The sequence below is a fragment of the Triturus cristatus genome, chromosome 4_1 (assembly GCF_964204655.1).
Source record: "Triturus cristatus chromosome 4_1, aTriCri1.1, whole genome shotgun sequence".
In the NCBI taxonomy this organism is placed as follows: domain Eukaryota; kingdom Metazoa; phylum Chordata; class Amphibia; order Caudata; family Salamandridae; genus Triturus; species Triturus cristatus.
In genome coordinates this window covers 982554459-982578846 of record NC_140585.1, presented here as the reverse complement: position 1 = coordinate 982578846, position 24388 = coordinate 982554459, and the positions used below count along the sequence as shown (strand labels likewise).

The 24388-nt window shown below is 43.7% G+C and overlaps 1 protein-coding gene across 2 annotated transcripts in view; it reads left to right on the top strand.

Moving 5' to 3' along the window:
* Positions 1–8839: 8839 nt before the first annotated feature.
* Positions 8840–24388, top strand: part of FRS2 (fibroblast growth factor receptor substrate 2) — a 316662-nt gene continuing 301113 nt past the window's right edge. Inside the window, exon 1 of one of the 2 annotated variants that reach the window (XM_085653899.1) lies at positions 8840–9030. The gene's annotated coding sequence lies outside the window, so the exon portion shown is untranslated. Of the gene's footprint in view, positions 9031–9123; positions 9351–24388 lie in introns of those variants that run through there. The other variant, XM_085653900.1, reaches the window with a different exon arrangement.

Sequence of the window (24388 nt, the reverse complement as noted above, 5' to 3'; positions counted from 1 at the left end):
TGAAGTCACCCCCACATCAAAGGCACTTTTGGGTATAAGTACTGGGTCTCTGACCCCCTGAAATCAGACACTACTAGACTTGGAACTGAAGCTGTTCCAGAAGGACTGCTTTGCTGCTTAAAGGACTAAACTAAACTGCTGATCTGGAAGGCCTGCTTCCTGTGTGTTGCCCTGTTGCCTACTGCTCTGACTCTGCTGAAGGAGAGCTGGACTATACCTTCATTCCAAGTGATCTCCAAGGGCTTGTTGGCTTGCTTCCTGTTGTTTGAGAATCAGCGATGTTAGAGACTCGACCCCAGCTCCCGGGCCTGGCTCACTGGAAGTGCCCCAGATAATTGCAACACATATTTCAATGCATCCCCTGTCAGCGTGTAGGAGAAATGGCGTAGCTGCCCAGTTGCGGGAGTAAAATTGTCGCACCGACATCTGAACCAGAGCTTTGCATTCAGAGATCGACACATCGGGCAGTGTATTGCCACCTCTGCAGCTTGTTGAGATCGATGTATCCCCTTGACTGTGTGGCAGAATTCGCTGCATTGCTCTACTCCTCTCGACTCTGGTACTCGTCTTCCAAGCGGATGTATCGCCTTCACCGCATGGAAAAGATTGACGCATCTCACTGTTTGTGACCGGTAAAGTTACTTTGTTCACCAGGGCCTGTGCGGGTCCTGCACCTGGTTGGGACTCAATTGCAGTCGGCCTAAACTTCGACTTTGCCCCAGTCTAGTGTGACCTAAAGTAACCTTTGTTGCGCTATTTGCTTCTAAGTGCTTAATTGCACTTATTCCTTTAAAAATCAATATCTCAACTTCTATGCATTGGATTTTTGTAGTTTTGGTCTTGTGTTCTTTATAATATAATAATATTTTATAAACCTGTGTGGAGTCTTTTTGTGGTGTATTCATTGTCTTACTGTGCGTGTTGCACAAATACTTTACACATTGCCTCATTAGATAAGCCTGACTTCTCATTGCCTAGTTACCAGAAGGTGAGCACAGGCTATCTTTTAGTGTGTACTTAGCTTATCCTTACTAGAGTGGTAATTCCTGCCTGGCCTGGGTGCATTCCTCAGACAGTGCTAACAATCTGAGTGCAACCGAAAAGGAACAAGATAAAGAATAGAAATTAATGAGATTAGAGAAAAGAAAGAACCCATTTAGGATTGTTGGTCTCCCATCATTTCACCAAAGTGACCAGTGTCATCAATTGGGGTTCCAATCAACTCTTCTTCTTTCCTCGCCAAGCTCGGAAGAATATTAAGTGAGTTGTATCCTCTCATTGAGTTCTTATCAGAGGAAAAAAGGGAGATCATAGAGAGAGGCCTAAAGCTTGTATCTAAACCTTTCAGAATAATTCCAAATGGAAGAGTGGAGTGCAAGAAGTAGAGAAACGTGTATTTAAAATAGGATTAGCAAGAGAAGAAAAAAAGTATTTTCTTTTCAATGATCTCAATTCCATTCCTACATAAAAGCAGTGCAGGAGAAAAACAGCAGTTCAAGTAATTCACTGCTTATATATGGTCGACATCTTTCAGCCAATGGGATAACTCTCCCCGGCTTTCTTAAGGACCTCGCTACAACCAATTCTTCACTACTGCAATACTTTTTTTAGAGTATCAATAATAAATATACATACTGATGGGATTTATTTTACCCTTGTAGTCATTATTCTGATCCTCAGTATTTAGAAGATGTACAGGACATCCGTAAAATACGAGGGCTAGACCTCACCCGGCACCAGCTCCAGTCAATGAGGCCCCGCTCTGTCCGTCGTTACCTCAAGCTTAGACGTCGCTGGGATGGACCTCCATGTATTAAGTGATACAACTCACTTAATATTTGTGGTATTCTGGAGTCCCTGACAGGAAGATAAACTGGAAAAAAAACGGATTCAAAAAGGTGCAATTGCTCTGACTCTTTATTTGAAAGTCTGGCAGGATAGGGATTATTTTCCGGTGTGTTCTGGATGGGACTTGGCCGAACAATCCGAGAGATAACTAAATCAACAAAAAAAAGAAGCAGTCACTGTCCGTGGGAGCTTCCTTGCTCTGGGTCATCCGTAAGGTAGAGGGATCTTGGCCTTCTGTGTTCGTGGTCATCAAAACGGAGGTGCTCTGTAGGTGAGGGAGGGGAGGAAAAGAAAACAAGAAAACAGACCTGAGTCAATGCCGATATGTCTATGTTTTAAATCTGTGCTACCATCACCGAAGGCAGGTGCGGGGAAGGGAATGTGGGAATCCAGTAGGGTCTCACCCTTGTTCTAGTGCCCTACCTCCCTTCACAACCTCCCCACCAACCCCACCCAAAAGGTCCCCGAAGAGACACTTGCCTTGAGCCACGGCCCGTCCCCCGGACCGTGGCGCTGGGACCCTTCAGCCCACCGGGATTGATCGCCTTAAATATCTCGTTCTCTCGCCAAGTTTCGCCGTCTTCCACAATGCTCTTTTGTTCTTCCGTCTCTCCTTCTTCCTTTTGAACTCCTCCCGTTCGCCGCTCTCCTCCTTCCTTCCTTTCCCCTTCCTCGCTGTCCTCTGGATATGCCGCTCTCCTTTCTCCGGTCTCGCGCAGTCCCAGCTCCTTTGCAGGACGTTTTAAGCGTCCTGCGTCTCCTTCCGTGCGTGACTCCTCCCCCCTGGCCGAGTCCAAGGCTAGTCCGCTTCCCACTTCCGGAGTGGATTGCAGCGGCCCGGTTACGATCCGCTTCCGGTCCGCTCCTCTAGACCACGGATTACTTTTATTGTTTTGCGATTAATGGAATAGGGGGATTTTAATCCGTTTGAATCTTTAAAAAATTCCCTCAGACCCTTTATAGAGTATTCTTGCATTCCTCAGACAATCAGGAATACCATTTCTAACAGTCTTCTATTGTATTACTACCATTGGCAAGACCCACCTGGGTTACGACGTGGATGGTCTCCGTCTGCAATTGGACTCAATGTCAGCGTGTGTCTTCTGGTTTCTCTTTCATCATGTAACGATCGGACTTCCCTTTCTTATCCTATGCTTGACAGACGGACTTGGAGTGATTCTCTTTCCCACATCCTTTACATGTCTGTCCAAGTACAGGGCACTTTCCTTCCTGTTGGAACGATAATCCACATCTGGGCACGCTTGCATTGGTTCATTGAGTGTGGATTTGTATCTGTCTTTGCTTGTCTTATTGCTGCTCTTCATGGCGAGTACTGTCTCCTTGTGGGTGGTTCCTGCTTCCACTGCACCTGCTTGTCTTTCACTCACTCTTTAGCGCTTTACGATCCTAACATCTTGTGTACGGTGTGCGTTTCTCTGAGCATTTGTCTTCTAAATGAATCAGACTGGGGCATGGCCTCTTCGTCATTGAATTCACTGAATCTGAAGTGCTTGAGGAGCACTTCCAGATGTTCCGCAAATTCATCCATTGTTTCTTGTGTTTGCTGTTGTGAAAATGTATCTCTCGTAATCTACGTTGGGTGTCGGGTCGAACTTCAAGGTAAGTGCGGCCTCGACTTTCTAGTATGTGGCCAAGTCTTCTTTCAGGATGTTTTTTTAGGGCTTCTTTAAACCCATCACCTGCTAGAGTGCTGAGGTATTTGATTATCTTTGTCTTGTCTAATTTTTCCAGTGCGTTGATGAAATCATCAAATTTCTCGATCCAGTTGGCTCACCTGGTGACAATGTTTTGCAGCTTGCACGGAATACGGTGATCTGGGAGGGTTTGTCTTACCACTTAGATAGCGGTCCAGGGCACAGTGGTTCCTCCAGCATGTGGGTCTGTAGCAGGACGCCCGACTTTGTTGCCACCTGTGATGTCGGCTGACCAGGCACTGAAGATACGGCACAGACAGGTATGGATATACAATCTTTTTTCTTTTTCCCGATGTCACACCACGTTGCTTAATATACCTCAAATTTACTATCACCTTCTTTTTGTCCCAGCCCTCTACGTACTGCAACTCCTTTCTTGAGGGCTTTCACTTCCTGTTGTGGCCCTCCAGTTCACTGTTTGGGGTTCTACTGCCCGACTCTACAAATGCATAGTTCCAACTAAGGCTGCTCTGAGGAATTAGGCAACTCATCCCGTAGCAGGACCTGAAATCAATTGTACAGGCGTTGATTTTTTCCACACTTGACTACGGTATGTGGCTCCTCTCAGAAATCCCCAAAATTAATTTAGATACCCTCAGAGCAGTTCTCATGCTGCAACCTGAATTGTTACCGGTCACAAGAAATTTGACCACATTACTCCTATCCTGCTAGCCCTCCAATTGAAGTGAGAGCCCAGTTTAAAAATGCCTACTCCACACACAAGGCACTACACTCCTCTTTGCCTATGTACCTAGCTGAAACAATTAAAATTTGGGGTGTAAAACAGAGTTCAAGAAATGCCCCATCCCTTCTCCTAACACCCCCAACCTTCGTACAAGAATGATTCATGAACCAGTAATTTTCTGGAGCGCTACAGGAGTATGGAACTCCCTCCCTCTGTACGACCATATGTCATGCTACCTTCAAAGAAGATTAAAAAGATCTAAAAGCTCTTCTTTTTCAAAGAAACTTGGGTTATATTCCTTTGAGTTGAAGCCTTGGGAACATTCAGAAAGCTTTCCTGGGAATGCACTCTGCCTGTTGCTTACCAATGGCATTGTGGTTTGTAACTACCATTTTCTGGCCTTCTACTTGCTGGCTTTATTTATTTTAGGCTCTCCAGCTTCAGTTCGTCCCTCCCGAGGAGCACAGCCTTTTCACTCTACCTCACCTTATATTCTTCCACAAGTGCTCCTCTCTATAAAGTTTGTTCTTCTCTTGTCACATTTGCTGTGCATTCAAAGATAGAGGTCAAAAGTCAGGCTTTATCATCTAAGGGAGATTGGTGTTTTCTTTTGATTCTCTGACTTCAAAGTGAGAAGATTTATGTGACAATCTTGCTGGATACTGGGGGTATGAAATGTATTTTTCTAGCACACAACAACATTTAAATGAACTGTGCAAGTATTTCATCATATATCAGAACTAGGAAAGCACAAATGAAGCACATTTTTGTTTATTCTGTGCGTTTGAAACAAATACTTTAATATGATGAAACAAAATCAATACCATACCTGCCAACTTACAAAATAACTTCACTGTGTGAGGAGGAGGTGGGCTGGGGGCCCAGAGCTGTCTTAGGTGTGCTTTGCACCTCACCAGGCACCCACCCCCTCCCAAGAAAACAAAAAACAAAGGGTCATCAAGGCTGTTGTCGATGTCCTGGGGTGTTTTCACACCTTTTAAAGGACATCAGCTGTTTACTGCCTCCGAAGCAGAGATGGAAATCCACTGTTTACAGTGGTTTTCAGCTTGTTTTCCCTGCCACCAAGTGATTTTGGCTACTCACCGGGTGACCGAGTGAAGGGAGCTGAAATCATGTGACACACAGTGGCACTGTTTGAGTCTGCAGGTTTGCAATACATTATGCGATGCCATTTACAAAACTTATTGTTTGTGTAGTTGTATTAGTAAAATTGTATGTATGTGCAAATGTAATGGCCATTTCAATTGAAAATGTGATGTCTGTAATGACAGTGAGCTACCACACCATACATACTCCACTCTTCAACACTCTACTCTACCCTATGGCACTCTATTCTGCATCACTCTACTACACGCCACTGTACTCTACTTTGCACCATTCCACACCATTGCACTCTGCGCCACTCTACTCTACACCACTGCACTCTATCCCGCTTCAACTCTCCAGCTCTCTGCTCCTCTCTACTCTATGCCAATGCACTCTACACTACTCCAGTCTAGTTCACTCAACTCTACTGCGCACAACTCCACTCTGCAACACTGCACTATATACCACTGCTCTCTATGCCAATACACTCTATGCTAATGCACTCTATTCTGTACCACTCTACTCTACGCCCCTGTACTCTATGCCAATCCACTGTACGCCACTCAAATCTACTCTGCACCACTGCACTCAACACCACTTTACTCAACGCCACTCTACTCTGCGCAACTGCACTCTCTCCTGCCCTACTCCACTTGAATCTACTGTGAAACAATCTACTCTATGCCACTGCACTCTACAACACTCCACCCTATGCCACTGCACTCTACGCCACTCTATTCTAAACCACAGCACTCTACATCACTGTACTCTATTACGTGCCACTGCTCTATAAGACGCTATCCTCCATGCCGCTGCACTCCTCACCGCTGCACTCTACGACACTCCACTCTACAACACTGAACACTATGCCACTTTAATCTGCACTACTGCATTATATGCCAATGCACTCGGTGGCACTCTACTCTGCATCACTGCACTCTGTCGCACTCCACTCTACGCCACTGCACTCTATGCCATTATACTCTACTTTGCACCACTCTACTCTGCACAACTCTATGCCACTGCATTTTATGCCACTCTACTCTACACCACTCATCTACACCACTGCTCTCTACACCACTGTACTCTGAAATTCACAACTCTAATCTATGTCAGTGCATTCTTCCACGCTGCATTGCATGCCGCTGAATCCTATGACACTGCACTCTAGATCACTACATTCTACTCTGCATCAATGCTCTAAAGGTCACTATACTCTGTGCCGCTACACTCTTCACCACTGCACTCTGACACTCTACACTGCACTCTCTGCCACTGAACTCTACACCACTCTACTCTGTACCACTGCTTTCTATATCACTCTACTCTGCATAACTTTACTTTATGCCACTGCACTCAGCAGCACTCCATTCTATGCCACTATAATCCACCTCCCTTTTACTCATCCCAAGCCTCCTCCTACTGGTATGAACTCCAAAACAAAAGAAATCTAAATTATTTCCTTCTTCCCTCCACTATCCTTTTCAATCCAAATAACAGACTAACGTCCACCACTCAAATTAATTTCATATTTCACTATAATAATTCACCACTAATCCTTTATGGGTACCGGAGTAGCGTGCTACTTGCCGACAAAGCACATCAACACCTCATATGGGGTTGCACGCGCTATACAAATGCAAACCTTTTCCCTTCTCTATCCCTCCACTAGCCTTCTCAATCCAAATAACTGACAAACATATCCACCACTCAAAATTACTTTCATATTTTCACTATACTAATTCACCACTAATCCTTTATGGGTTCCAGAGTAGCGTGCTACTTGCTGAAAAAGCGCTTCAACGCCTCGTCAGGGGTATTACGCGCTATATAAAAGCAATTACAATACAATAATCTACACCACTCTACGCCTGTCTACTCTGAACAACTCTATGCCACTGCACTCTATGCTTCTGTACTCTACTCCACTCTACACCAACACCACTGCACTCTGCTCTGCACCACTCTAATCTACGCCAGTGCATTCTTCGATGCTGAATTGTACGCCGCTGAATTCTATGCTGCTGCACTCTACGTTACTGTATTCTACACCACTATACTCTGCAACACTCTACACAAATGCACTCTACACCACTGCGCTCTACTCGATGGCAATGCACTCTACTCTGCACTACTGCACTCTACACCACTGTACTCTACACCACTGCACTATGCGATGCTCTACTCTACAACACTGCACTCTACGCCACTCTACACTGCACCACTGCATTCTATGCCTATGCACTCTATGCCACTCCACTCTAAGCAACTGCATTCTGCAGAACTCCACTCTATGCAACTGCACTCTGCACCACTTCACTCAATGCCACTGTACTCTATGCTGCACCACTTCTCTTTACGCCAATGCACTCTTTGACACCCTACTCTGCAACACTGCAACCTTACTCTGCACTACTGCATTCTATGCCAATGAACTCTACGCCATTCAATTCTACTCTATGCTATTGCACTCTATGGCACTATACTCTGCACCACTGTACGCCACTGCATTTTATGCCACTCTACTCTACACGACTCCACTCTATGCCACTGCACTTTACTATGCAACACTCTAATCTACGCCACTGCATTCTACGATGCTGCATTGTACACCGCTGAATTCTATGCTGCTGCACTCTACGCCACTATGCTCTGCAACACTCTATGCCAATGCACTCTACGCCAGTCTACCCACTCTACACTACTATACTGTATGCCACTCTACGCAACTCCGCTCAATGCCACAATACACAACATTCTATGGCACTCCACTCTTCACCATTCCACTCCAAGATACACCACACCACTCTCCTCTTCGTCATTAACTTTTAGCGATGCTGTGTACAGCAACCACGCTGGGGTAAAACATGACAAAAACACAGGCAAAGCCAATAGCTCTTGTATAGGCAACGCCTATTGGCTTTGCCAATCCTGGTTCTAAACTGTATCTCAATTGTACTCCTGCGCTGATTGGTTTGGAATAGCACTTCTGCTTTTCTCCTACCTACTCTCGATGCGAGTTTGTTTGTAATCACTAATTTAAACCTTTTGTGCGCTTTTGGTAACTGTTCGCTTGTAATTCACTCGAATGCCTCCAGGCCAGGCAATATAAAATCACAAATAAATTTAAACAGTCCTCCTTTGTCCCGTGATTACGACAGTGATGACAAACGGGATCAAAACTACACCAGGACTCTCAGCCAATCAAAGAGGTGCAACAGTGAACTATTTAGAGTTGGGAAACTCTGGTGACGTACAATTGTTTATTGGAATCCTTGTCTTACGATTGGCTGAGGGAGGTCAGCTCATGTGTTCATTTGCTGTTTGGCCTTCGAGTACCCATCATTGTAGCAGAGTAGCTGTGGGAGCTCTTGCTAATTATTTGATTGGCTGTCAGGGCTCGGAAGCAGAACTGTGAGCTAGGATTCGGCGAGAGAACGTAAGCTCGCCGTTCATTGGGTGTGAGAATGTATCTGCCCCCGGCATAGTATCTAGCTGCTGCACGCGTCCGTCTTTCACCAGTGGGCGGGTTTTATGGACTCTGAGTGCCGAGATGTTGAGTTTGTTACTGAGCGACTCCGAATTCCACTAACTTCTGGCCCAGTGAATCTGTCAGAGGGGCTCGGAGCCCAGGTCCGAAGCCAGCCGTAATTTCTACGAATGGGACCCAAGCTGGTGAGTAAGGTAACGTGGGCGGGCTTTGGCTTGGTTGAACTCAACCGCGCTAGATCTTCTGGTGCACCACCCGGGCTGTACCTTCCTCAAGTTCGCGTCATGTGCTTACCTCCCTACAGTTGTTCAGTCCTCCGCCCGGTCCCAGGCTCTCTCCCGCTCGGAGACCCGCGGCACCCTGCAGCCACCCACGGGAGCCATGTTTACAAAATTACTGGTGCGGCCCAGGTCATTCGAGTAGCTACAACGACCCCGACCCGTGTACGGCCCTAGCTTCCGATACTGCAAGGGAATGAGTGCAAGAAACAACCCCCTGAAATCGGGTGTGTATATGTTTCCATGGGTGTACCATAGTGCAAAACTCACTAAGTGCCATGGTAGATTGTTTGCTCACACGTAGGTAGAGATAGATATATGTTTTTCAGTGTCTAAATAATTAATACACTGAAAACTAAGAGTCCGTAAATGTATTAATGCAGCCTTTCCTGTGTAGGTTAGCAGTCAAAGTATTCAATTTTCGGGTGTAAAGCAAAAGCCACTATTTTTGCAGTTATACTTTGTCGTGGTGGCATTACAGAACGCACCGTGATCGACTAGTCTCAGAGATGCGATTTAAAACTATCCATATTTTTTAAGAAATCTGCGTTGTCAATAGTCAGTAAACCGTGCTAGCCCACCAATTTCTTTGGATTTATTTTTTACCCAGGAATGCACAAGAATCCTCCTATCTTTTTAGCTACCATGTGCAAATTAACAGCCCCTAAAATCCATACCGTTTTTACTAGAGCTGACCCATTTTACATATAAAAAGTTTGCAACTTTATACAGCAAATGTCTAAAAAAATATCAGTAGGAAAAAGATGCAACACTTTTTTATACTGTAGTAATTTCACATATGAAAGCACGTACTTTTGCCACCTGAGGACCGTGTTCCAAAGGTAATACTCTTCCATGAACTTAATAAACCTTTTTATTCCCGATGTCCAATTGGCGATGTGGTTATTAATCAGATCGTCTCGACTGCATGAAGTGAATTCAGATGTTTGTGTAGAAGCCGGTTAAATTAAATCACCCTCCCCGTATAGGTACGTGTGATTTATTGAAGGCTCTAAATTTGGACGCTTTGGTGACTATTGTGACTACGTTTCACACCCTCATGTTTGAGTGGAGTTGCAAATTTTCCATTACCTGAATATAAATGAAAGTACTTCCTTGTCTTGTCAACACTAGAAAGTGGAATGAGACCAAGGGAAATGCAGTAACTTATAAAGGGGTCACATAGTTTGTTCTAGTTGGTGTGCTGGCATTGCAACGCTGGTCTTTTTGTGCCAAAATCTTCAACTTTGTCATTAGATGACATCTCCCAGTCGGCCCGACCCCGAAAAGAATAATTAATGGTAGCTCATAGGGATGAAACTCTGCTTTCTTTTCTAAAACACAATTCATAAGATTTTAAATAAACCCTAGATTTTAGTATTTAAAATGCTATATATATATATATACAATCGGACACATCATGTGTGTGATACAGATCAGGGACTCTGGAATGGCGACAAAAAAGGCAAATTATAAGGCACAGTTTGTGATAGTATTACTTTATTGTTTTTTCATTTTTACTCTTGTTAGCCCTGTCTGGGCGTAGGGCACACCTCATTAGTACTGGCTTAACACCTAAATAAAACAATAAGCAACAGAAAGGTGACCAGCCAACCTTTTCAAATGGCTTTCCACTACGCGGCAACACACACCACTGCGTTTTTTTAAACTTTTGTCTGTTTGGGCTAGAAACAATTTTTTCTGTTAAAATGTGCAGATTATGCATCTGATGATAGATTGTGACCAATGCGGCAAACCCATAATTGTGTAAAAAATGCCACAGCCACACAATTACATGATTCCAGTTGCCCTGTATAAGATTTTCTATAAGACAGACAAACAGATAGTGACGGTAGGGAAGAGCTCCTCTCCTCTGTCCTGATATGATAGTCTTGTAATAAGTAAATGAGAATCCTAACTTAGATTATGTGGAATTGTAGAATTACCTATTTTGCTATTAAGTTGTTGGTGAAACTGACTTGAATATTGGTATATCATTATTCCAATGTTCTATCATTGTTTGGTCTATGAAATGCACAGAGATCTGTTAGAAGGATACATAGCAATTAATTCTTTAAACTTTGAAAGGAAAAAGTAGCTTGTATGAAAATTTGATAGGGCTTTTATATCAAAGTATATATATATTTTTGCTGTCCATGAAAGCGGGTTTGCTGTCTTGTGGCATAAGCTGGAGACTCCTCTGTGTTGTTGCCTCTTTGAATATGATGCCCCTGCATATCTTACCAGCCCAGAGCACTGCTAGGGAACAAAGAAGTGACCAAAATCTGTTTAGTGGCTTGTTCGAAACCACAGTCTACATACTGGTGGCTTTCGCCTGCTTGGCATGTCTATACTGTCCTCTCAAACACAACCCCTGTGGCCTTAATCTTTGTCCTTCTCTGGTAGCTTGATGGAGTTGGGTGAGACCCTGCTCAGAAAGTGTATTGTTTCTCCTAGAATCCAAGGGGCAGAGGTCTGGAATTCAGATATTCATTTCATGCATGGCACACGTTTTGATTGTCCTCTTCTTTCTATCAGTGACTCGTTGAACTCTTCCCCAGAGCCATTTCCTTGTATTGCTTGGACTTAGTGAGAAGTTCTGTAGCACCAGCAGAGAGAGACATCGCACCAGGCCATTGGAATTTGCTATTTTATCTGAGACAGAAAACAAGCCTAGAACACAGACAAACCTTGTTGGTATACTGTGAAGAGAAGAAACGTTGATGGATTTCCTACTGAAGTGGGGCAGTAGCTTGAACAAAGGGACAGAAGCAGGGTACTCTTGTCGTAGGCCAATGTTAAGAATGACTTATGGAAGTGATCATGTAGCTAGCTGTGATAAAGCTGAAGGTCCAAGAAATGCTTGTATCATTTTAAAGACCATATCTGTTTGAGCCTGCACTTCCCCCATACCCTCTATGATTTGTCTGGAACCATATTCCCATACTCCAAATCCAAAGGGGTAGAACAGTAATTGTGGGGTCTCGCTTCTTTAACCTGTTCACCCGGATTAACAAATGGTGTGAACGATCAGTCTATGCACATGGTTCTGGAGATGTTTGTTAAAGACCTTTACCGAGAACTGCATAACTCCTTTTGGTTATTTTAGTGCGCTGATAGGATGATAAATACAGTCTAATATATGGAAGGGAAATTTAGGATCCTGTCTTGGAGGCTAGTGAACCATGTACCTGATCTGGATTACAGTTCAGTCTTAAAAGTACCCAGAACCACCATGTGCCTGATCTGGATTACAGTTCAGTTTTAAAAGTTCCCAGAACCACTTGTAGTTTTGTTGAGATCTTAGCTTAAGGGTTCCAGAGTATCTGCCCTTGTACTGCAAATGATCTGCTTCTGTATTTCATTCTTTTGAGGTATAATTTGTAAATCAGATGGGCAGACACTGGTTGAGTAAAGGTCTTCGGTTGGACCATAGTGAGGCGTCAGCTTTGGTAGCTGAGCCGGCCGTTGCACTTTCATTTAATTCTAGCATATGTGAAGAGCCAATGGAGTAACTTGATGGTTGGTTTGATGTAGTCCCGCTTACAAACCTGAAACCAAAAAGAATCACCATATACTTTAATGTTGTTGAGGTGGAAAATATGGTACCAGGGCATGGCGGTGAGTCAGTTATTGTGAATTTTGGATCAGAATCACAGATCACTAGACTCTCTTGTCTTTTCACCATACAAGAACAAGCATTTGGTGGGCTATATATGGATTTCATGGTGGCTGGGTTTAAAATGTATGGTTCACATAACTGGTAAATTTCATGTGTGCACAGCGTTTTCATGATCTAACAGCACTGTTTCTGAATGCAATTTCAGATTTTTTTTAAAGTGAATTTTATATTTACTTCTGCTGTTCCTTGCGGTTTATATATAGCTAAATATAACCTAGTGTGCTTCTTATTGCAATCAAAAAAAATTAGCTCGTTCAGTCGGTCTAGGCGTAATGTTAGCCCACTTGCGCCACAGATGGTTGAAATCCCCGCCATTCCTGCCCATTCAGTTTTGTCATTGGCCAGCCTGTCTGGGAGACGAGAATGAGACCAATAATGATTGTAAATTACCTCCAGGCCAAAAGCAACACAAACCAGGAGGAAGCAAGGGCAGGAAGCACTCACTGCATAAAATACTTTCAGTAATGATTATCCAAGTGAAGTTTGCAGTATGAACCTGCAGTCTGTATATGAAACATGGCAGACTCGTATACTGCATATGCGCAGAACTCCCGGAATTAAGAACTAAATGTGTGCATCCTCTTCCGGTCTCCTCTTTAGCTTCTCGCAACAACCAACCAACAGTAAATAAAGCATAAAAAGTGGGTGGAGTTTACTTCCCAAATTCAGCCTAATGGTGCCTTAATCTACCTCAACTCTGCCAGCTTGCCCTGCCTGTAGCTGTTTAGAAACTATGTGCAGCTAGCCTATTTGCAGAGTTGCATGTACCTTTCTCCATCCATGTATTATGGGGCCTCACTGCTTAGATCCCTGCATTCCATTTGCCCTGGAAGACCATCAGATAGACATACAGAACACAAACAAATGCTGCTTGCAGGTTAGGCAGTTTTTTTTATGTCATGCTGAGCTACATTGCAGCTGCAATTCTAAGAGTGTCAGTATAGTCAGGAGTATGGCCCTCTGGTCTTGTAACATCTATGTGTTCTTATGAGCCCATTTTCTTTACATGTTGGCTATTCTACAAGTGTAGGCACATTGGCTGAACTCCAGGTTCTCCCTATGCATAACTTTGCTGTGGTGAGTGCGACTGTTAGCCATTGACAGAAGTGACAGAAAATATATTGGTCATATCTGAGGTATCATGAGGTAGTGCCAAGTGTGCTAGAGGGTGTGAGATAATGTGGCGTGGAGCTTGCTAATGTTTCCCATATCATTTTCCAGTAAAGTCTAGATGTGGGCAGGGCTATGAGATGTGAATCAGATCACGGCCAGGTTGTGTACATCTATAGCAGTGGAAACCCAAAGTCACTTTGACTTTGGTTATGTTATTCAGAGTTGTAGGGCGCACTATCATCCAGGAGGGTATCCTCTCATTGAGCAGGGTTGATTCTAGGCATTCTTACAGCCTAGTGGGACTATTCAAAAATCTAGATTTTCAGCTTCTCGCGAAAATCAAGAAGTGAGGAGGAGGCTCTTATGTATAAAGTCAGGTCGTCCATGCTTTAGGAGCGAAGTAGGAGAAGACTCTACTCCCAAAACTGGTTTTCCGTTTGCGTGGGATTTGTTCCAGTAGCAATCAGAACGAGTGGAGGAGTCAGGAAGGTCTGTGAAATCAGATGCGATTGTTTAAGTATGCTGGGCCAGTGTTATGTAGTGCTTTGAATGTTTGGGTGAGGAGTTTGAATTGTGCTCGTTTGTGCATGGACAGCCAGTGGAGCTTCTTCCTGGTGGGGTGTGATCTAAGTGCGACGAGGGAGGTTGAGAGTGATTCTGGGCCCAGAGTTCTGAATCGTCTGCAGGCTTTTGGTGAGTATTTTTTGTTGATCCCGGGCTAGATGTTGTTCCCATAGCCCAGCTTTCTTGTGACCAGGGTGTGTGAGACGATTTTCTAGGTGCTGATTGGGAGCCATTTGAAAAGCTTCTTCAGCATCTTTAGGGTATGAAAGCATGAAGCGGTGATGTCATTGACTTTGGCGGTCATGTTGAGGTTTGCTGGTGATTATGATCCTGCGGTTCTTGGCGTGGGTAGAGGTGATGGTGGGTGCAGGTCCTACCTCTGTTGGCCACCAGACAGAGTCCCACATTGATGTCCTGTTCCTGACAATCATGATTTTGGTCTTGTCTGTGTTCAGCTTTAGACAGTTGATCTTCATCTAGTGGGCGATTTCAGTCATGCAGGCATTGAACTTGATCCGGGTACTGGGCATCTTGTCTGTGAGGGAGTGAGTGAGTTGCATGTCATTGGTGTAGGAGTGGGCGTTGATATTGTGAAAGCGGAGGATGCTGGCTGGAGGAGATAATGTATGCCTTGAAGAGGGTTGGGCTCAGGAAGGTTCCTTGTGGAACTCCTCAGATGAGGTCATGGGTGTCTGAGGTATACGATGCCAGGCTGACTGACTGGGTCCTTTCAGTCAGGAAGGAGGAGATCCATTTGAGTTGTCAGTTTAAACCATGTCCAGTACCAGTTTTGGAGTATTTTGTAATTACCTGAATTTTAGTTGGGCTTCCCTGATTCTAGAGTCATGCGAGTCATTCATTTTAAACTTGAAAGGAAGCTGTTAGAATATAGGAATGGAATGGTGCTGTGGGGTAGAATGTGGGTTTGGAATGAGAATGTTGGGGGGGAGGGGCGATTCTGGACAACAGTTGGCCAGGAGCAGTGGTTATTCAGGGAGCTAGCTGGCACAGCTCTTGACCGCTTGAAGTAACTTATGGTAAATAGTTGACCTCTACACACCCGTTGTTTGTCTCTTCTTAACAATTGCAATGAGGATGGGATCACGAGTGGGCTCTGTATAAGTGGTGGTCATTGTTGATTCTGACTATTTGCAGTTACTGGTCCCCACTTAAATATTGGCTGCTGCGGAAGACAAGGTTCCGCTAGTAGCGCTGTACTAGATGGTGTGGGTCGGTGTAGAGAATGTGCAAGGGCCAGCAGCGATTTGAAAGTGAATCATTGCTGCAGGTATTTTTTTCTACCGGAAATTAAGGGAAAACGCTGCAGTGCAAGTCATATTGATAGCAGTACTGGTTGTGGCGAGTCATATCGATAGCAGTGCTGTGCCGGTGATCAGCACACCGTACTCACAATACTTGATTGTAAATCTCCTCAACTTGTAGTCAGTGCTCTTCCCGAGATCAGCACACCGTTGTTATTTAACACTTAATTTGCTGTTCTGGTGATCAGATCCTTGTTCTCTTAAGACTTGAGGGTTTGTGCTGTTCCAGTGATCAGCACACCGTCCAATTAATAACATTTTATCTACAGTACTGGGAGCAGCCTTTCTTGTTCACGTCTAATATCAATTTGGAAATGTTTAGGAATGTGCTGTGTCGTTTTGCAATTGTCACATTTTGCTGTTCAGAACTTTTATTTAGGAAGTGTTGTAATGCTTACTGTTAAATGTTGAACTAGATTCTCAGACATTTGTACAAAGTTTTTTCCAGGAAATCTTTATTTCACTCATGTTAGTATTTTAGTTGTTAATTATTTAAAGTGAATTCTTTGAGGAATGTGGCTAGCATACAACTGTTACAATGGTGGGGGTAATGAAAACTGCGTTGGAATTTGGCACAAGGAAATGTTCCAGAGAAGTGTTTGTGGCTGAGAAAGGTGCTATGATCCTGGGTTGGCCTCACATCTCGGAGTTTGATATCAAAGTGGACCCACCTGCGTATTCCGTGAGTGATGGACAAAATGTGTCCAATACGAGTAACATGAAGTATGCAAAGTTGAAAGAAGAATTTTCTGGTGTGTTTGGGAACCAGTTAGGCAAAATTAAATGTTTTGAGCATAAAATCATGTTATGTGAGAATGATATATCTGTGAGGCAGAAATTGAGAAATGAGCCCTGAAATTATACAATGAAATTGAAGGGCATTCTGTGTGATTTATGCCAGAAAGATATTGTTGAACCTATCGAGAGCTCAGACTGGGTATCGCTGGTTGTTATTTCACTGAAAACCAGTGTGGATTTAAGACTGTGTGTGGACCTAAGATGTCTTAGTGAGGCCATTTAAGGGGGTGCATTTCCATTAGCCAATCTGTTGTAATTAGTGTCATCCATTGGAGAGACTTTAGTATTTACAACAATTGATTTGGCCAGCTCATATCACCAAATTCAGTTAGATTATGGCTCAAGGCATTGCAGAGCATTCATAACAGCAAGGGAATGTTTCGGTAAAAGAGAATGCCATTTGGTTTGTCAGGTGTTTCTGCGGTCTTTCAGAGAGCTATGTCTAGGATCCTAAGAGAGATTGCGGAAGCAAAGGTATTTCTGGGTGACTTCTTGATATTTGGGAAGGACAAAGATGAACATGATGGGAACTTGAGAAAAGTGTTATATGCCCTTATGCAAAATGGTCCAATTGTAAAAGAGAAATGTGAATTTGGGAAACAGCAGGTGGAATACCTGGGGCATGTTATATCAGAGAAAGGTATACGTCCTAAAGTCAGCCATGACGAAGCCATTGTCAGTGCTCCAGAACCCAAATGTAAGAAATAAACAATGTCCTATCTATGGCTGACTAAATTTTATTCTTGATTTGTGGAGAAGTATACGGTGATTGTTAAAGAAAAATGTGGCTTTTTGTTGGGGTTGGAAGCAAAATGAGGCGTTTAATGCAATCAAGAATGAGGTAATCTGTACACCATGTTTGTAATCATTTCTGATGGGGCGGATTGCATAATATGAGTGAAAGCCAGTGGATACAGTGTAGGTTCAGTGCTATCACAAAGAATGAGTGGGTGGTTGCATATGCATCCCGTATTTTGATACAAGCGCAAAGGAATTCCTCCGTAATAGAAAAAAGTTATTGGCTGCCACACAGGCTGTGGAATGTTTCATGATGTATATGTGGTAGAGAGAATAAACAATTTGTACTGACCAAAAGCCTTTGGTAAACATTCTGAAACCAGGAGGTGAAAAAATAAACCCACGCCACCGTTATCACGCATAGCTTCAAAATTGCAGCTGTACCATCACGATATTGTATATGTTCCAGGCAAGGATAATTGTGTTACTGATGGGTTGTCATGTTTACCAATGGAAACATGCAGTGGTTATGAGATGGATGAGAGTGGATGTGATGTAGCATTCACTTATGAAGATGTAATGTGTGGCAGGGATATAGAGGTGGAAAATGTTCTGAAGTTGTCCGAGGTGAAATGGATGCAGGAGATGAAAAAAGATCTAGTACTGTTGGCCATAAAAAATTACATTTCTTAAAAGGATGGCCATTGGAGTGTCAATTACAAGATCAGTGTAGTACATTCTGAGAAGTGAAGGAGGAATTATCTGTGCAGTGATATTATTTTGAGAGAAGATTAAATTGTACCTCCTATTGGGTTATGAGAGACTGTTATCAAGTTGGGACATCGAGCACAAGAAGAAAAATCAAGAGGGTTTTTGGCGGCCAGGTCTGGGTGGTATGGTAGATCAATGGGTTAAGGGAGTGGAGTGTGTGTAGGTCATGCGTTTAGGTGGTTAAACCTGTGGTGTTGCCTTTACAAACTGTACAATTACCAGATGGACAATGCCAGAAATTGGCTATTGATTTATTGGGGCCTTTCACTACATTACTGTCCAGGGAGGCATGTGTGATTGTGCTCCTTGAATACTATTCCAAATGGCTGGAGTTACTTATGGTTGGTAATGTTACTTCAGAGGTAGTTATTGACTAACTGGAGGGTGTTTTTTCTAAAGAAGGTTTTCCAGAAACATTTGTTTCAGATAACGGGGTGTAGCTTGCATCTAACTATGTATTTTTTAAAAATGTGTGGCATTAACCATATGAGGTTGTCTGAGCGCTTTAATAGTCATCATGGAGGCTATTCAATTGGCGTTAAAATCTGGGTTACCTTGGAAGAAAGCTCTTCAAAGTATGTTATCATCGTACAAGATTGCCCTCTATTCAGTGACTGGTGGAGTACCATTTGAAATGTTAAGGGGAAGAAAACCTTCCTCCAAACTTGTACCATGGTGTTTGAGGAATAAAAAGAAAGAAAGGGCGAGATCGGAGGTTGATATCCAGATGAGAAAAAAGCGGTACGTTTTCAGGTACAGGTTAGGGACATGTGTAACAACAGTAGGAGGATTCCTGGTATATCTGTTGGTCAGTATGTGCGTGCGAGGGAACCGGGATTCGTGGAGAAGAGTGTATCTTATTGGCCTGGAGGTGCAGTCAAACTTGAGGATGGAAGAGTGTGGAATTTGTATCATGTTAGTTTGTGTAGTGGTGGTGTTAGTAGGAGTGGAAAAAAAGTGTGGAGCGCAGGATGATTTAAGTGGGTACTTGATGGGGAGAGATGTGGTGTCATCAATTGGAGAGGCTACAGTTTTTACAACAGAAGCACCCACTGATAGAAGTCCAAACCTACTTATGATGGTTTCATAGCCATATATAACAGTTTATTTAATTCAACACCTGATTCAGTGTGTCTGTATTTGATGTGGATGTAATTTGCTACGGTCTCAAAAAAAGTAGGATATGACATGCTGAGAGTCTAAGAAGGAACTTTTCCATTGCAACATGACAACCCTTTTTAGGTCTCGCCTGACCTAGCGCACGCGCTGGTCTGGCCAGACTTATTGAGAGGGCTCCAAAAAGTGCTACCAAGCCAGCCTAGATCTACAGTGCATGTACGCGGGCGCGCGCGCCGCGTTTTACCGAGATTACTTTCACGGCCGCTTTGATGTTTGATCGCGGCCGCTTGGCATAGCCAATAGGTCTCGCATTTGGGATCTTATAAGTATTTAGTTATGCAACTGTTGCATGGCTAAACACTTATAAGGTCCCAAAGGCGAGACCTATTGGCTATGCCAATGCTTGTTATGTAATGTGTGGTGCCATTCACTGTATAGTCATCCTTTTATGTTGGGTTCAGATACAAACGTGGGCAAGAATGATCTCAGTACCATGTCAAAATATAAAATGACATCAAAGGACTTGAATTAACTGACAGGATGAGCATGTTAATTCCGTCAACAACAATCGCAATTGTTGAATGCCCCTCATATTTAACATATTGTTTTAGGTGTCTGGTTAGGGAAAATCGTAAAAGCAAAAATCACATGAGTGATGGAGATAGTTGGAGGTAAGCTCTGTGCGGTAGTGGTTGGGGTATGGGGGTGGGTTCATCAATGGAATGGGAGCTTGGGGCAAAGTATGAATGCTAGGCCAGATGGTAGAAGTGTCTACTTCGCATGTCAGTTCATACTTTAGTTAACCATTTTATAAATGGCTCCGGTACCATAGAGAGACCTCAGCGCTTTATTGAAAAATTGTTTAAACTACATCTTAATAAAACAGGGGGAAACGTTGACCGCAAGGCTGTACTCCAAAGGATAATTGATGCTTTACAGACTGACATACCGTTGTAGCAGAAAGTCCATACAACTATTAGGGAGGAGGTAGATTTTTACTTCAAGAAGAGGTGGAAAGGGTGACTTTCTAAGTGTTTTTTAAAAGTGAGAAGGGTTGGCTTTGCTCTATTGTATATAGAGTTCCAAGCATTTTTTAATAGCAGCTTGAAGCACTGTTGGAAAAAATGCTGCTGGGCAAGTGAGGTTCTGAATTTTGGTACCAAGAATTCTTGGTATCTTGTAGTCTCTAACTGCATTGTTTTGCATAATTGGAAACCATGTTCTTACTTGCAACAGTACATTACTAAGAACAGGAAAAAGGTGGGAAATGATTGGATGTGATTTATCTTTTCATTGCCCATTATTAAATTACTTTAACTGGTGCAGGTGTACTAAAATGTATTAAAACAGCACGAAAGAGTTTTTGTTCAAGGAGCAGGGGATAGATCACCTCCTGAAAATGATTTATAGAATGGGGAAAGGTGTTATTATAGAGTGCAACAATAAACTGAACCATTTGTCATTCAATGCCACATCGAATTTAATATGACAATACTTGCCAGACACACACAGAAAAAAGCAGGATCGTGGCAGAGTGCAAGGGCTCCTCTAATGCAAACAATCACACTACTTTGGATGCTGCAGATATGGCCTGCAGAAGTATTAACAGCAGCAAAAAGATACGCAGACATGTCTAAACCGGAGTGCCTGACTTCGGATCTGTGATCCAACATCATCTCTTGCGTATACCCTTTGATGTGGACCATTTGTTTGGATAACCAGTATATGGCATGTAAGAATAAATAAAGAACACAAAGCGTAAGCCAGTGGACACGTTGCAGCATGAGACATATTTCTGTAAATGACAGCTAGGTGGGCGCCCTTCTAATTTTGTAACAAAAAAATCCAATGTCTCTCACACCTGTGCTTAGATCAGTTTTAGTCCATTTATTGAGCGTGCTTGGGGAATTACCTCCTCTGCGTTAGGTGACGGTAGTCCTCCACAATCTGCCAAACGTCTTTAATCTGAGTCAATTAAATGATGATTAATTGGGATTTCTTTGACCCAGGCATCCAGCACTGCACCCTAACCATCTTATACATCCAATTCTAGCCCACCGGATCTACACCCATGTCACAAAAAGAAAAGACCAGCAATGAATGTGATTGTTGATTAATGTGCTTTGAATAGAAGCCATGGAGTGCACTATTGCTACTCCTAATAATAAGTAATATACACATGAATAACTGTGAGGAACAATAGATAGCTATACCATCAACACTGCACCAATATGGCTCCTCTTTATTTCCTCTCATAAAAGGGTTTTCATACAGGCAGATTAATAAATTAGGAATTTATGGTAGAATGGCAACATTTTCACTTACTACGCTGCACACCATGTGAACATGATGATATATTGAGCGTATTATCCTCTTATAAGCAACATAGATGGATCGCACAGTAATAACACCCTGAAAAAATGAGTTTTAAGAACAACCTGAATTTAGTATTGTGTGTTTCGGAGGCCATAACATATTATTGCTTGAAAATAAGATTTGAAACCATTCCTTATTTTCATTTAGGTTAACTTTAATTGAAAACCAGATCTAAAAAGTCTTAGTATTTTATATTCCAAAAACGTGTATGACCCTTATTCAGAAGTCTTTTACACATATGAGCAACCCATGTGTATCATCCATAGATGATTTCTTTGCACAGTCCATTTTATTGGGATTCGCATTGATAAGGACCTGCATAATGTTTCCTCTCGCAGCCTTCCATCCCGGTTGATTGTAGGACAGAAGTCTGTGAGAGGTGATTGCACCGGTCCAAAACTACATATGAGGAGGCGGCAATGAATTGGTGGAAAAGGGCTAATCTTATAACCAGCTGGGCAAATTGGATTGAATTGTGATTGACCGTTGGTAGGAGAATGAAATAAACGGTGTGATGAGGATGGGAACCTCAGAGTTGAATTTTGTTGAATTTAACATATCCCACCCGTGGATCATTCTAAGAAGGAGTCCTTTATATTAGAACCCTCGGACCATTTTGGTAGGGCAGGTCACTTGCTCCAGCTCTTCCCTGACACACCCCCCTCACGTGACTCGCAGACGGCATCATTAGAAGCCGAGGAGCGAGCGCGCGGCGGACATTTCTTTGACAAAGTCCTGGGTATTGTTGGCATTGTCTGGGGAAACTACTGAAAAGCTTAAACATTTATTTTAATATCGCTGTACTGTTTGTTTTAACTGTTGCACTCGGAGCTGTGTTCAATGCTCCTCGGACCGTTTTGGTAGGGCAGGTCACTTGCTCCAGCTCTTCCCTGACACACCCCCCTCACGTGACTCGCAGACGGCATCATTAGAAGCCGAGGAGCGAGCGCGCGGCGGACATTTCTTTGACAAAGTCCTGGGTATTGTTGGCATTGTCTGGGGAAACTACTGAAAAGCTTAAACATTTATTTTAATATCGCTGTACTGTTTGTTTTAACTGTTGCACTCGGAGCTGTGTTCAATGCTCCACGGACCATTTTGGTAGGGCAGGTCACTTGCTCCAGCTCTTCCCTGACACACCCCCCTCACGTGACTCGCAGACGGCATCATTAGAAGCCGATGATGCGAGCGCGCAGCGGACGCGTGCAGCGGGCGTGCAGCGGGCGCGCAGCGGGCGCGCCGCGGGCGCGCCGAAGGCTCGCCAAAGGCGAGCCCGTCTGCGCCCGTCCACGCCAGGTCCGGGCCCAGGGCCACCCCCCCTGGTCGTGTAGAATCGGCCCTCCACAGTACCAGGTTATATTATTCTCATTCCCAGCTGATGGATCTCAATTTAGGCACTCCTAGTGATCGGTGCTTATGTCTGCCCCCTGCTACTTGTTTACAATCTATACCGGCCTCATGTCCAGGGTGCAAATTCGTTCTCCCCCTTCCTTCCCTTGCACGGCACACTACTGGCTTGGGTCCAATTCGCATTCGCCATATTCGAGTAGCACTCATTAATGCTCGCTCTCTCCCGAGTCATTGTTGGGAAATAAGGGAATTTATTACCACTCAGGAGCTCGATATTTTGTTTATCACGGAATCCTGGGGAGATGCCTCCTCGGGTCCGGATTTTTGTTCAGCCACCCCTGAGGGCTTCTGTGTGGTGAGACAAGACAGAACCACGGGGAGAGGAGGGGGCTTAGCCATAATTTACAAAGCCAATTTAAGAGTTAAAATTGATCCTCTAAGTCGACCATACTGTGAAGCGTTTCTTTTTGCTATCTCACTCAACCATAATCAGGCCTTTAAGGGGATTCTGTTATATCGCCCCCCTGGCCCTCATGCGCGCTTCCTTCTGGCCCTGGAAGAATTTGTAGAATTCTCATTAAGCCATTCGGACTTCACCATCCTAGGTGACTTCAATTTCCACTTGGAGGATCTTGAGAATAAAGACCCCTCCCAACTAACAGCCGACTTAGAAGTGGCCGGTTTATCTCAATTAGTAGACGTCCCCACACATCAAGCCGGACATACGCTGGACGGGCTGTTCACCAACAACCCCAAGCTCTCCTTATCCTTAGTAAGTCCTGTGGTATGGTCAGACCATTCCGCTGTAATCTTCACCATCCAGGCAAACAACTCCAATTTCTCCAAACCTATGCCCCGTATTTCCATCAGCTCTAGAGCCTGGAAAAACTTCGACCACTTACTTCTTTCCCAGACTCTAATAGACTCCCGGTACGAGGCTTCCCTTAATCCCAGAGTAACGTCCAGCAGATACCAGGAATGGATTTCTGATGCAGTGAACCATGTGGTCCCAATTAAATCTTTTATTTCAAATAGGGTATTGCCATCTGCTCCCTGGTTCACAGACGATCTCCGCTTACAGCGTCAACACTGTAGGAACCTGGAAAGGCAGGCGGTGGCGAAAGCATTATAATCCTGTCGATAGACAGACTTATAAAGATGCCTTGGCACTATACAAAAAACACATTGTGAAATGTAAAAGTACCTTTTTTCTGGCCCAAATTGAATCGGCTCAAAACTCCGCCAAAAAGCTGTTTCAGGTAGTTGACATCCTGTCCAATCCCCCTACAGGCCCTCCGACGGAACCCTCTCAAGTTCTGTGCAATGCGTTGGCCAGCTTCTTCTTTACTAAGGTCTCCAGGATCTACTCATCGTTTTCCCTCCCCACTCGCTCATCTACCTCTGATTCTCTTTCTCCTAGGCCCGAGTTTAC